Below are 14,490 nucleotides of genomic sequence, written 5' to 3'. Positions count from 1 at the left end.
TCTCGAAGAATGTATGCCTCATGAGCTTCAATTATATTAGGGCCTACCCCATCAGAAACCAAAATATAAGCTTGTTTTACTCCATGTAAACAAACACCGTATCGCAACAAAAACACAAAACATGGTTAAAACTATCATTTTGATATCCTGGATGGTCAGCCCTTGCATCCATAGCTCTGACTATGAATTCGAGAGTGGTAACATTTCCCCAGGCTCATCCCTCAACTTTTTACCTAAACGGAGGTGGGTTGGCTGCTTTGTTATTGTTTCAATTAGCTATTCAAGCTTTTAAAGATAGGTATTCACGTATTTAAAGAAAGAAATATAATTTCTGTCACTACACGGTTAACGTCATTTCTTTAAAAAGAAGGTGATTGATGTGTCAGTCGTATTCTTCCACAATCTTATTTAGAATTGAATGATAATCTTTATAAAACACTGTAACTATTTGCATTTGTCCTGCATACATTTTTTGGGTTGTGAATTGTTTATATCTCTTGATCACTTTTTATAAGTATCTTGCATTTCAGTCTCTATGTTGTATATTTAAATGAACTTCTTTGAGGCAGGCAAGGTATTTTGTTTCAGTGAATCAATCAATTTTAGCCCATCAATACAACGTCCAAGGTTTATCCTATAGGTTTACCCGCTAGTGAGATACATAATTCAATAATGTGTGAATTATTACTCGAATGTCAGTCATATGAGCTTGGGACACATACTGCCTATAGACTGAATTGGATTGAATTAGTAGCATTTGCAGGGAACATTGTGAGTGTGCGTGTGAGCGTGCAAGTGTGTGTGTTTGCGCATGTGTGTGTATGCATATGCGTGTGGAGTGTGTGAGTGTGTGTGTCAGTCTCAGTGTGCAGTCAGTTTGCCCATAGGCACACCGGCCAGCATGAACTCCCTGAACTCAATCTTTGTCCATTAAATTCATATTGATCAAGGAGCAGAGAGAGACATAGAGTTCCGTCACATCTGTTTTTGACTGGGCTTGAAGCTGTGAGTGTATCTCCTCTAAGGAAGGAGATGAGAACAGAGAGGAATAAAAGAAACCAAGGGAAAATAGAAAAGGAGAGGGAAATGGGCATGTGTGTGTGTGTGTGTGTGTGTGTGTGTGTGTGTGTGTGTGTGTGTGTGTGTGTGTGTGTGTGTGTGTGTGTGTGTGTGTGTGTGTGTGTGTGTGTGTGTGTGTGTGTGTGTGTGTGTGTGTGTGTTTCTCTAAAAGCCAAACAAGCGGGACATCCATTTAGTAAACCAGCACAGACCTCTCCACTGGGAGCTGTCCTTGGTTCTGATCTGTGCTCCATCCCTCCTCCATCCCTTCCACCCCCCGATCTCCTCCCAACATCTCCCACCCCCTCCTCCCCCTCTCCCACCCTGCTAATTGACAATCTTAGCCTCCATTTGGCAAGCAGTGTGCAAGCAGTGTGTGTGTGTGGGGGGGGGGGGGATATCCTCAGATGGCCCTCAACATACTATGTTGGGAAAAGGCGAGAGAGGGATCAAATCTAATTTTATTGGTTGTATACACAGATTTGCAGATGTTATTGCAGGTGCAGCGAAATGCTTGTGTTTCTAGCTCCAACAATGCAGTAATACCTAGCAATAAATAAATAAAAACAATAATCCATAAAAAATGATTAAGAAATATCAGAACAAGCAATGTCAGAGACAGGAATATATACATATAGTGTGTGTGTGTGTGTGTGTGTGTGTGTGTGTGTGTGTGTGTGTGTGTGTGTGTGTGTGTGTGTGTGTGTGTGTGTGTGTGTGTGTGTGTGTGTGTGTGTATGTATGTATGTATGTATGTATGTATGTATGTATGTATGTATGTATGTATGTTACTGAACAAAAATATAAACGCAACATAAAACAATTTCAAAGGTTTTACTGAGTTAGAGTTCTTATAAGGAAATCAGTCAATTGAAATAAATTCTTAAGGCCCTAATCTATGGATTTCACATGACTGGGCAGGGGTGTAGCCATGTGTGGGCCTGGGAGGGCATAGTCCCACCCACAGGGGAGTCAGGCCCAGCCAATCAGAATGGGGTTTTCTCCACAAAAGGGCTTTATTACATATAGAAATAATCCTCAGTTTCATCAGCTGTCCTGGTGGCAGGTCTCAGATAATCCCACAGTTAAAGAAGCCGGATGTGGAGGTACTGGGCTGCCGTGGTTACACATGGTCTGCGGTTTTCAGGCCGGATGGACGTACTGCCAAATTCTCAAAAAGGACGTTGGAAGCAGTTTAGGGTAGAGAAAATAACATTACATTCTCTGGCAACAGCTCTGCTTGACCTTCCTGCAGTAAACATTATTAAAGTGACCAGTGTTCAATGACTATGTACATAGGGCATCAGTCTCTAAGGTGCAAGGTAGAACAGTGACTAAGGCTAGTGGTGATTATTTAACAGTATGATGGCCTGGAGATGTTTTTCTGTCTCTCTGTCAGAACTGTTTTTCTGTCTCTCGGTCACAGCTTAATTTAGTATTTTTCTTTGGTACTTTTTTACCCCTTTTTCTCCCCAATTGGTAGTTGCAACTCCCGTACGGACCCTGCAGAGGCAAAGGTCGAGAGCCATGCATCCTCCGAAACACGACCCTGCCAAGCCGTACTGCTTCTTGACACATTACTCGCTTAACCCGGAGGCCAGCCGCACCAACGTTTCGGAGGAAACACCGTCCAACTGGCGACCGTGTCAGCGTGCATGCACTCGGCCCGCCACAGGAGTCGCTAGAGTGCGATGGGACAAGGACATCCCGGCCGGCCAAACCCTCTCCTAACCAGGACGACGCTGGGCCAATCGTGCGCCACCTCATGGGTCTCACAGTTGCGGCCGGCTGGGACACAGCCCGGGATCGAACCTGGATCTGTATTGATGCCTTTAGCACTGCGATGCAGTGCCTTAGACTGCTGCTCCACTTGGGAGGCTGTCTCGGTCCCAGCTTTGATGAACCTGTACTGTCTCAGTCTTCTAGATAGTAGCGGGGTAAACAAGGCGTGGCTCGGGTGGCTTAGGGGGAAGAATTTCTTCAGCCTCCTGAGGTTCAAGAGGTGCCGTTGCACTTTCTTCACCACACTGTCTGTGTGAAGGGAACAATTCAGGTTGTCGGTGATGTACACGTAGATGAACTTTAAGCTTTTAACCCTCTCCACTGTGGCCCATTGGATGGGGGTGTGCTCTCTGTGCTGTCTCCTGTAGTTCATGATCAGCTCCTTCATTTTGTTGAAGTTGAGGGAGAGATTATTTTCCTGACACCACTCCGCCAGGGCTCTCACCTCCTTCCTATAGTCTGTCTCATCGTTTTTGGCCATGCAGACATGGTTGAACAAGGAGCATGGGGGGGGCACACAACCCTGTGGGGCCCCCGTGTTGAGAGTCAGCGTGGTGGAGGTGTTGTTGCCTACCTTCACCACTTGGCGTAGGCCCGTCGGGAAGTCCAGGACCCAGTGCCCTCCAAGCTTAGTGATGAGCTTGAAGGGCACTATGGTGTTGAAGGCTGAGCTGTAGTCGATGAACAGCATTCTTGCATAGGTATTTCTTTTGTCCAGTTGGGATAGGGCAGTGTGCAGTGCAATGGCGGTTGGATCTGTTGGAGCGATATGCTAATTGTAGTGGGTTTAGGGTGTCAGGTAAGGTAGAGGTGATATGGTTCTTACCTTAACTAGCCTCTCAAAGCACTTCATGATAACATAACTGAGTGCTACAGGGTGATAATCATTTAGTTCAGTTATCTTCACTTTCAAGGGTACAGAAACAATAGTGGACATCTTGAAGAAAGTGAGGACAACAGACTGGGATATGGAGGAGAGATTGAATGTCAGTGAACACTTCAGCCAGCTGGTCTGCACATGCTCTGAGGATGCAGCTTGGGATGTCGTCTGGGCTGGCAGCCTTGCAATAGTTAACATGCTTAAATTACTTATGTTGTCCACTGAGAACGAGGGCACACAGTCCTCGCAAGCGCCAGGGGCCCGTGTCAGCGACTCTATTTTGTTTGCTTTGAAGCGGGCAAAGAAGTGTCTGCGATCTGGCTGGCTTTCCCTGTATAATCTGGGATTGTCTGCCACATATGTCTCGTGTCACGAGCCATTGAATTGCGACTCCACATTGTCCCTGTACTGTAATTTTGCCCCTTTGATTACCTTACGGAGGTTGTAGCTGGTCTGTTGGTACACACCTGTGTTCCCAGTCACCTTGCCATGGATAAATGCAGTGGTTTGCATTTTCAGTTTTGCGGGTATGCTGACATCTATCCAGGGTTTTTGGCCTGGATAAGTTCTAATCGTCAGTGGGAATAACATCCTCTATGCACTTCCTGAAGAACCCCGTCAGCGAGTCAGTGTACACATCGATACTATTCTCAGAGGCGACCCGGAACATTTCCCAGTCTGCATGATAAAAACAGCATAGAATCCGATTGGTCTGGCCAATGTTGAACAGTCCTTACCACAGGAGCTTCCTGTTTAAGTTTCTGTCTATAGGTGAGGAGAAGCAGAATGGAGGCGTGATCTGATTTGCCGAAGCGAGGGCGGGTGAAGGGCATTGCCGCCGCCCTCATAGGGATAGTAACAATGATCCAGGGTCTGAGTTGCGCGTGTAGCACAGGATTTCCTTTACTAAAGTCCCCAGTTAATCTAAATGCGCCCTCAGGATATATGGTTTGCATTGTCCAGTGTAGTTTGTTGAGAGCCGTCTCTGTGTCGGCTTGGGGGGGGGGGGGGGGGGTAAGTGTACAAGGCATTGACAATGACCAAATTATTTTGGGAGGTAAATGCGGTCAGCATTTGATGGTTAGGTATTCCAGATCAGGAGAACGAATCCCTGATGTCTCTCTGGAAGGAGATCCTCGCCCTGAGCTTGTCTACCTTTTATTGTCCAGTTTATTGTGCAACAAGTAATATACTCGGAAGCAGTGGATGGTATGCACGCCGTCTGAGTCCGACTCGGGCCCCACTCCTGACTAGGGCCCCATCCTTCTTTGGCGTCAACATTTTGGTGCAGCCCCCAGGATGAATAGCTCCTGTCTCGGAAAGTTCATACAAAGGATCCAGGTTTCTGCTCAAATGACTGGTGAGTGACTACCGATCTAATATCCCAAAGTTATTTCCGGCTGTAGGTAATAATAAAATCAACGTTCTGAGCAAATAATGTAATAAAGAAATATTGCAAAGTTGTCTCGGAACTAGAAACAGGGCTACCATATCTGTCGACACCATCTTCTCATGTGAAAATAAAACATCTGTGTGGTATTTGGGCTCCCCTTAGTATTGTAAAACATACATTGACATCTGTTTGATAATTGGCTTCCCTGGCTCCTCGGCTTGGGTCATGCTAAATTCCGGTTTGGTGGAGAGGAAAACAAAGGTGTGTTATTGTGAGTTTAATCTGATGGGGGAAGGGGCGCTAGGTTGACAAATTATTTTGTGTTGGTAAAGGCTCCACAGGTTTCATACAAACAGCACTATACCATTCATTGGTCGCATTGGTCAATAGTTATTCTACATCTTTACAAAGAAAAATCACTGTTGGTAGTCATATAAGAGACTACCCACTGGGCACACACTGGCTGAATCAATGTTGTTTCCACGTCATTTCAATTAAATTATGTTGAACTAACTTGGAATAGATGTTAAATTGACATCTGTGCCCAGCGGGTATTGAATACTATCATACAGCCAAGCTAACTTGATACAGCATTTCCACCATAGCCTCTGAACATTCTGTATGTTGTGTGGTGATTTGAGACAGAAGCCATATTAGCAGCTTCCGCAATTTGTTAGGAGCTTTAGAGGGGAGCGTCCGTTAAATTGCATAGATAAATATGGTGAATAATTGATGTGATGCGTAGTGGGGAGCTGGTTTGGAGTGGCACTGATGCTCCTGGAATCTCACAGACGGTCAGTGGTAGATAGGTGTATGTATAGCTGTATCTCCTCTTCTACTTTAGGTGTCCATTCCCAGAATATAGTCCTGTTAGACAGCCCTGTCATGTTCACAGTGTAGACATTATATTGTTTATACCTCTATACAGTGTCATGACGTTAGCCTGGGGATAGGTTTATGACAGTCATAAATACCTCTTTCCCCCTTTTTCCTCTCTCTACCCTACTGATGTTACATTTGCAAACCCCTTGGTTAACATAGAGATTCTGGGAACATCAGAAGGTGGGGGGGAAATTAACTATATTCTGGTAATCCGACCAATTGAACATTTATGCGGTGGTACTTAATGAATATGATGTCAGTTCGGTTGTCATCTGAGACATTCTCATCAATGATAAGATGACATAAACTCTACAGTGTAAAGTCTACACATCAGAGTTATCGGATTCACATGGAATTGTTGTTCAATTTAGATGTTTGAATATGAAATTATTCATGATGGGATGAAATTAAATGTGATTTTAGCTTCTAAAATGTGAGATTTGGGTTTTCATAAAATAGGGCTCTGCTTAATCAGTGGCCCGCCCCTGTGAAGGGACATGGGCTATAAAACTTTTCAAACACGCCCTCCTCTCCCTTCCTATATAAGCCCTTGACGACAATATAACCTCCTGTTCCGAGGACGTGAGGACGACGGTCCGATGTCAGAATGGTTCAGATAATAACTACAGAACGAAGCCAACATCAGCATGAGCTTTGGTTGCGAATGGTATGAACTTTGAACTCTTATTCACTACAGAAATGATACCTCCTAGCCGTTGAGTTAGCAACAGCAGATGCAACGAGGGTTAGGAAGGAACAGACAGAGTATCCCGTCTATCACTCAACAACATTACTACAACGTATCCAATTGACAACCAGAGACGTTCTTCCAAGGACTCGGTTGGGCAACACGGCCTTCCATCTACCACCAACCTACCGAAGCGCAGCTCAGAGTAAATATTTATTGCATTTTCCTTTTCCAAATGGGTGGTAATTTAGGATGCATAAGATACTGTATTTACGATAGCACAGCTTCGCCCTTTGTTCCTCAGTCTTCCCGCTCTTTCACTCAAACCCAGCCCCTTTTCTTTTGTGTAACAAGCTGTCATATCTGTTCCACCCACTAGGGACGTTTTCCTTTATGACATAATTTGTAATGTGTATGTGTAATTCTGTGTGATTAGTTAGGTATTTAGTAAATAAATAATTAAACCCAATTTTGCATTGCTGATTCAACTTGTTAGCCAGGGTTCGTGCAGATAACTAAGAATTTACAACTTTCAGATGAGACTCCATGATCATGTACATTTTATAGATGACATCTTTGGTTCAGGGCTACAGTACTAGCTACATCCCATTGGGGTTTGGGATATGGGAGACTGCCCCTCTCCATCCTTCCCTTTAATTCACTCTCCTGTGTGAGAGCCTAAGGCAGTTTTAAAGAGGGAGTGGAGCTAAAAGACAGCTTTGAATTTCAGGCCTTGGATCCACAAGGATGCTATCAGACTCTTACCAAAATCCTCCCATTTAAACCCTTTCAGGGCTTTCTGTCTTCCTTCTTTCACTCCTCCTCCAAACGTGTGGTATGTCACATGCAGAAGTGTTTAGAATAATAGAGCTGGATTCATTCCTTTCATGTGCTCGCCTTTTAGCAGAGACGTGCAGAGCAGTGTTTTCTGGGTTTGATTCAACCCCTTCAGGAAGCAAGGGCATGAGGATGTGAAGTCTCCTTATCTCCACTGACAGCCAATCACAGCTCATAACGCCAGTCCAAAGCCAGGCGATAGCAGGCCCTTTAAGTTTACAGTCTGCCTGTCCCAATAAACATATCTCTCACTCAGTCCCTGCTCCCTCCTTTACGCTCTCTCTCTTTTTCTCTCTCTCCATTTCTCATGTGTTCAGCGTGGGGGCCTGGTCTCCCGGTGCTGCAGGGGCAGCACACTCCTTCAGATGTGTGTGTGACTGTGGCTCTCACTGATAGACACAGGGACAGGGATGGCAAGCCTCACAGCTTACACTCAGTCAGGGGCCGGGAATTCAAAAACTGCCAACTTTATTTTACACTGGTGTGGTGTGACAAGGTGACCGCACACGTGAGCTTGCAGTTACATCACGTTCAGCTGGCCTTTCACTCACCCCACACTGTGGAATATGGACTAGATGTCAGATATGGACTAGATATGGGAGAATTAACTGTATTTTTATACTATTACAGGCATAGATACAGGAGATATAGACATATAGAAGACATAGATACAGGTGATATAGACATATAGATGACATAGATACAGGACATATAGACATATAGAAGACATAGATAGGGGAGACTTATTCATTCATTGACTGTTAATTTCATATTACTACTCCAAACTGAAAGACAATTCTTCCTTTGCAAGTTGTTTTTCTTTTTTTCTCTAGGACCTGGACAATGTTAGCGGTAAATGAACCCCCGCCCACCCCTTCATCTCTCTTCCACTGTAATGGAGCATGGATAGGGGGATGGGGAGAGGAAATGGAGGAGAGAAGATGGAGGGGAGGAGGTGGCCGGAACGTTTGCTCCCGTCTCGACCACGGGTATTCTTGGGTTGATAATACAGATGTCGATGTTATTGCTTGAGAATACGCGTAGCTGAGTGGAAGCCATTTTCCTCAACCAACCTTTCCTTCTGGAGTCATATAGACATACAGGAGCAACATCCTCCGCCAAAGATCAATCTTCACTTTTGTACTGTCAGCTGTTTTAAATGTTCTACATTATATGGACCCTCAGTGTTGATCCAAGCAGCCTCAACGCTGCCCAACACTCTCTCTCTCTGAGCTGTGTTGTGACCAGTACCTTGAGCCCCAACCAGACATCCTCTTCAGAAGGTAAGCGCCTCCCAGCCATATATCACATCCCTTTTTTGCTCTGATTATTCCTCCGCTTGACAGATGCCCTTATCAGAGGCAGTGCGTGGTGGATGGGGAATCCAATAAGGGTTTGTGAGGAAGTGGGCCTGGGCGACACCACACCACACATCAGAGGTCCAGCAGCAGCTCCTGTGGCTCGTGGCGAATAAGGTCACAGCCAAAGAGCAAATCCAATATCCAGACTGGCAGGTAGGAGCATGGACTGAATGCATTAGAGCACAAAGATAAATCTCAGCCTGGATGCTGTTTTCCAGGCTGGCTGGAGGTGGTACAGGGACAGTCAGACGGGCAGGTTGAGGCAGGGCAACAGGGAAGGACATTCTAGGCTGAATGGTGTGGGAGATTTAACAAGCATTCCAACCAAAGATGTGTGTGTGAACTGGTGTATTTGTGATACAGTGATCTTGGTTAAACTACCTTTTTGTAACGCACAACCAAAAGTAGACATTTGACAAAACAGTATCATTGCCTTGCAAAGGTATTAGATTTTTTCACATTTTGTTGTGTTGCAAAGTGGGATTAAAATGGATTAAATTGTAATTTTTTTGTCAACAATCTACACAAAATATTCTGTAATGTCAAAGTGGAAGAACATTTATTTCTTTATACAAAACATTATAACGAAAGTATAGTAGTTGCGTAAGTTTTCAGCCCATTTGTTTAGGAAAACCTTAGTTAAATCACATAAAAAAAGTTACATGGACTCACTCTGTGTGAAATAATAGGGGTTGACATGATTTTTAAATGACTAACCCTTCCTCTGTCCCCCATAATGTACATACAATATCTGTAATGTCCCTCAGTCAAGTATTGAATTTCAAGCACATATTCAACTCCAAAGACCAGGGAGCTTTTCACATTTTTATAAAAAACAAATTAGACATTGAATGTCTCTTTAAGCATGGTCAAGTTAATAATTATGCTCTGGAGGATGTATTAAACCACCTAGACACCTCAAAGAACCAGTCATCCTTCTGAACTGAGCTGCAGGATGTTGCTCAGGGATGTTACCATGAGGTCATTGGTGATTTTAAAACAGCTATTTTAAAACAGAGTTCAATGGCTGTAATGGTAGAGAACTGAGGATGGATCAACAACATTGTAGTGACTCCACAATAATGGCCTAAATGACAGAATAAAAAGAAAAATATACAATATATTCCAAAATGTGCATCTTGTATGAAACAAGGCACAAAAGTAATACTGCAACAAAAAACATAGCAAAGAAATACACTTTTATGGCCTTAATGCAAAGCCTTATGTTTGGGGCAAATCCAACACAACACATCACTAAGTAATTGCCTCCTTATTTTCAAGTATGGTACTGGGGAGTTGTTAAGGATACAAATAAGTGGGATAGGGCTAAACACAGGCAAAATCCTAGAGCAAAACTCGCTTCAGGAATTCACTTTTCAGCGGGCAATAACCTACAACGTGAGGCCAAATCTACACTGGAGTTGCGCGCCACTTAGAAGGCCAAGTTACAGTTTTGACTTAAATCTGCTTGAAATGCTATTGCAAGACTTGAACATTGTTGTCAAGCTATGATCCCCAACATCTCGACAGAGCTTGAAGTATTTTAAATATAAAAATAGGCAAATATTGTACAATCCAGGTGTACAAAACTCTTAGACTTACCCAGAAATACTCACAGTTGTTATTTCTGCCAAAGGTGTTTCTATGTATGGACTCAGGGAGCGGAATACTTATGTAAGGACTATATTTAATTTATAACATTTGTATTCATCTTACATTTTTTATACATTTTTCACTTTGACATTAGAGTTTATGTAGATTGTTGACAAAAAATGACTATTAAATCCATTTTAATCCCACTTTGTTGCACAATAAAATACTGTATGAAGATATCGAAATCGTCTGAAAACGTTTGCCAGGCACTGTACATATACATTCATCTTCTGTTCCATTTTGTTATTAATACTTCCACTTGTTTTAACTGCACCTGTACGTGGACAAGCAGAAGAGAACTAGTATAACTTCCCACCGTGGTGGTTTTCATTTTAGTGTTTTTTTAATAGGGTGTAATAAGATTATGTAAATCCCTTCATTTCACAGTGGGAGGAGTCTGGGTCTCATCCATGTAAAGGGTCTTTGACAGCGTCTCTGTACTAAACACTGGAGACACTCAGCCAAGAGGGTTCTCCACAGCTGCCCCTCGAGACAGCACTGACATGAGCTCCTCTCTCTCAGGGTTGTGTGTGTGTGTGTGTGTGTGTGTGTGTGTGTGTGTGTGTGTGTGTGTGTGTGTGTGTGTGTGTGTGTGTGTGTGTGTGTGTGTGTGTGTGTGTGTGTGTGTGTGTGTGTGTGTGTGTGCGTGCGCGTGTGTGTGTGTGTGTGCGTGTGCGTGCGTGCGTGCACGTGTGATAGACAGTTGGCCTAAGGTTAGCACAAGCCTCCAGAGTCTTTATTCCAGTCTCTTCCTCCATCCTTTAATTAATGATAGAACTTGATCTCTAAGCCCCTGCTCATTAACCATTTTAATAACTTAATTTGTCCCTAATAAAACAAATTCCATGTTGACCCTATGTAATGGAAAGCTAGAAAGTAAACTACGGACTTGGCGGGTAAGATGCCCAAGATTTGGGTTTGTTTACTTACTTACATACATTACTGTATGTATTCAAGTTATCAATAAATGCTAAAGAGATTGCTCACACTGTTATTCCCTCCACTCCCATGGTCTTGCACTCAGCAATGTTACAGTAATGTCATATTTACAATTTTCTATTTTGGCTATATCAACTGATCATGTTTATTTTCTGTGCATCTTGCATGCGCTTGACACTAGCATATCACTAATGAGATCTACATCTGTGATGAAGCTGGTATGCTACTGTATATTGTTCACAATGAGCAACTACATCAACACCGGACAAGTCTCACTGCAGCCTGTCTCTCTGTACACTTCTCCTAATAACCATCCCAGTGAGCAAACAGAACAGAGACTTCAGACTGGGAATAAATAAGGAGGTCTTGGATTTGCTGGGTGGGTCTAGCTGTAATTTCCCCTGGATGGGTCACTCCATTACAATTACCCTGTAATATTTATCTAGACAAACAAAAGGCTGTGTGCGGGAGCAGCCGGCCGCAGGGAAGAAATCACTATGCAATAAGAGCCCTCTCTTTAGGACCCTGTCTTTATCATGGAGGAGCTCTTATGAGATGTGGCAGATTAGAGGAGGGCAACAGAAGGCCAGGAGAGAGCCATAGAGATTATTACCGTCATTGCAATGATCATCACTAATTGTCATCCAACACGCGCACTTTTGCACCTGTGGTAAATGTAAATGTAAACTAACCATGTGTGTGTGGGCTGTGAGTGTGTATGTGTGTGTGTGTGTGTGTGCATGAGAGAAAGTGAGTGGAAGAGAAAAAAGAGTTTGCATCCTTTTATGTGTGTGCATGCATGTGTGCGAGAGTGATTGGATGCATTTCGAATGAAGAAATAGATAAAGATAGAATTAAATAAATAAGATGCAATCACATGCATTGCTCTTGGTGCCTGGCAACCAGATCTCTTGGTTGTCATGGCAACAATTTCTACCGAATGTGAGGTGATTGGCAACCATGCCAACGAGGAGGGAATAACATTTGACCCCTCCTGCTGACGAGGAGAGGTGGGGGGCAGAGGGGAGCTGAGAGAGAGAGGGGGGGATGGAAAAGAGTAGGCCAAATAATATAGATATTCATCCTCTGAAACCTCTTCTTTCACACTCCTCCTTCTCAACCTCTCCCCTCTAGCACCAGCACACTACACTACCACAGATACTAACACACACTCATACTGCTCGCCTGCACACACACACATTCACACAATCCCAAACTCACACTCTCTCACTCACTCTATCACACCCCCACCTACAGACACACAAACACGTACAGTATCTACTCAACACAATCTCTCACACATGCATACTCAGCAGACCTGTATTCATCAGCAAGGCATTGTTTTGCTCCTGAAGCTATGCGAAACAGAAGGCAGTGTGAAGTCATTATGTGAGCTGCTCTGCCAAGAGGAGGGCCTCTCTCTTCCCTCTCCATCTCTCTATCTCTATCCTTGTTCTTCACTCTAGATCTCTCTTTCTCTTTATCTCTCCCCTCTTTCCTCTGTCTGCATGGCTAAACTAATAAGTGAGTGATTAATGGTCTGCTAATTGCTGTGTAATCTCCGTTAATTAGCGTTGAGATTTTTCAGTGGCTGAGTGCAGTGAGAGACAGATCTAGAGTTACTGACAGTTGTACCCACAGACAGACACACAGAAATACAGAGAGGGAGAGGAGAGAGAGACAGACCATGGGACGGACCATGGGACAGATGAGTGAGTAATTTGATAATGTATACATGTATACAGTATTTGCTTGTTGGTCAGGAACCCTCATGAATATGTTCTTTATTCCTGAATGGAGTTTCCTCTATGTTCACTGGTTATTCAACCAAGATGGGCAGAATATAGCACAGCAGTGTGTCAGTCAGGTCAAACCTGCACATTCACCAGATACAGATAAAATGAATGAAAGTGCATAAACAGTACACAATGTCTGTTCACGATTCGCATTTAGACTGTAAACCAAACACTGGCAGTGCTTTTGAACTCTACACCTGACCCACATGCACCACAGTGTCTGGACTGGAGTATCTGCAGGTGTTTTGCACCAGTGTTTAGACTAGTAGATGTATCTAGAGCCCCAGGGATGTAAAGTAGCCTCTGGGAGTTGGGATCCAGGTAAGCCAGGTGACAGGTGTGTGGGTGTCTTCAGGATGGAGAGCAGCCATCTCAGGCCAGATGTGCTGCTCCACAGATGTGTCGGTGAGAGTCATAACAGACCAGAGCCCAGCTGTTTAGAGAACACATTGCGCCTCGTCTAATGGCTGCCCTTAAACTGTGCATGGCAGGCCTTGTGTTAGACAGTAAACAGGGTTAAGTTCTGCTTGACATTTATCAGGGCAAATGTATGGGCTGATATGTTGTTTGTGGTCATTGTGTGTGTGTCTGTGTCTATGTGACCTGTGTGCAATATTTGTGCTTCATGCTTTATATGAATGTGTGCTCTGCTTGGTTGTGTGTATGTGCATGTTTCTGTTAGTTGTGTGTGTGTGTGTGTGTAGGTGTTGCATGGGATAGATTGTGCATGGCACAGTACAATTTATGGCACCTTCTACCACCCTCCCTTTCACACGCCCCCACACACAGGGACCTGGCAAAATCTGTACTGCTACACATCTCATTCCAACTGTTTTACATTAATAGCAGAATATTACATAATGTTGCATAAACTGAATATACACACAGAATGTATTCCTTTGGGATGAGGGTAAAGAGAGCAAAGGAGTTTGGTAAATATGGTTTATAATTTGTTTCTTTGCCATATTCACTTCTTACATCATGAAATATTGGTGCTCATAATGCGGAGTTTCACAAGCACAGGAGTCACTGACGACAATAAACACCTCGACTCCCTTCAGAGCTGTTGCCTGTTACTGTATGATAACAATGATGCCATCTTGTGTTCCTCACCGGTATGACAAGGCCTTCACATATTTTGAAAGCTTTGTCTCGTTTTGGCCTTTGACCTTTCTTTTTTAATATAAATTACAATAATAATAATATGGTAATTTAGCATA

Source organism: Oncorhynchus masou, chromosome 14 (assembly GCF_036934945.1).
Source record: "Oncorhynchus masou masou isolate Uvic2021 chromosome 14, UVic_Omas_1.1, whole genome shotgun sequence".
In the NCBI taxonomy this organism is placed as follows: Eukaryota; Metazoa; Chordata; class Actinopteri; order Salmoniformes; family Salmonidae; genus Oncorhynchus; species Oncorhynchus masou.
This window is presented reverse-complemented; position numbering follows the sequence as displayed.